Below are 1,300 nucleotides of genomic sequence, written 5' to 3' on the forward strand. Positions count from 1 at the left end.
TCTCCGACAGCAGGGGACATATGGCCATCATGTATTGAAGACACAGGAGACATCTGTTGGCAGTTCTCTTCATCAAATGACACATTTACAACTTTGTTAGGGAGGCATGGAAAATTAGGAATGACCAAATTCCCAAGATCAAGTTCACCTGTATTGTGAGGATGGGAAAGGGAAACTGCCCTATTGTTCAGAGTTGTGGAGGTGAGAAGCCTTGTAGGTCGATAGGTTAGGATAAGAAAAGGATGGCCAGCAGCATTTTCAGGTGAGGGCGTAGCAGAGCAAAGGACACAGGCAGCAGTGTGATGGAGGCGCCCTGGGGCAGCTCAAAGCAAGAGAGTAGGTGGTGGGAGAAGCCAGGCTTAAGAAATGGGGCTTGGCTCAGTGCCTGTAGCTCAAGTGGCTAGGGTGCCAGCCACATACACCTGAGCTGGCGGGTTTGAATCCAGCCTGGGCCTGCCAAACAACAATGACAACTACAACTTAAAAATAGCTGGGCATTGGGCGGCGCCTGTGGCTCAAAGGAGTAGGGTGCCGGCCCCATAAACAGGAGGTGACGGATTCAAACCCAGCCCTGGCCAAAAACTGCAAAAAAAATAGCTGGGCATTGTGGCGGACTCTTATAGTCCAGCTACTTGGGAGGCTGAGACAAGAGAATTGCTTAAGCCCAAGAGTTTGAGGTTGCTGTGAGCTGTGATGCCACAGCACTTTACCCAGTGTGACAGCTTGAAACTGTCTCAAAAAAGAAAAAAAGAAATGGGGCTTGATCTGACAAGTAGGAAACCGCTATAACTATGTGCGTAGGGAAGAATTGTGATCGGAACAGTGTTTTAGGATAAGTAATCTTCCAGCACAACAAGATGGGACCATGTGACAGCAGTTTAGAGGTAAGGAGACTGGTTAGGTGCTGTTGCACTACTCTTTTCAAAAAATTTATTTTATCTTATTTTTCATTTTTAGATTTAGAGGATACATGTGCAGGTTACACATGTATAATATTGCAAAGTGGTAAAGTCTTGGCTTTTTGTGTAACCCACATTCAACTGGTGTAATTAGGTCATTTCTCATTCTATGCACCTCTCCCACTCTCCTACCCTCCATCCTTCTGAGTCTCCAATGTCTATTACAGGCAGTCCCCGAGTTACACACATCTGAATGACATACAAATAGCACTTATGGACAGAGGCTATTACTGGTAATAGGTACTTACCTTACCTCTGTTCCAACTTACATACAAATTCAAATTAAGAACAAACCTACAGAACCTAACTCAGGGCCTGCCCGTATTCCTCTTTTCATGCCC

The sequence above is a fragment of the Nycticebus coucang genome, chromosome 10 (genome assembly GCF_027406575.1).
Source record: "Nycticebus coucang isolate mNycCou1 chromosome 10, mNycCou1.pri, whole genome shotgun sequence".
NCBI lineage: Eukaryota > Metazoa > Chordata > Mammalia > Primates > Lorisidae > Nycticebus > Nycticebus coucang.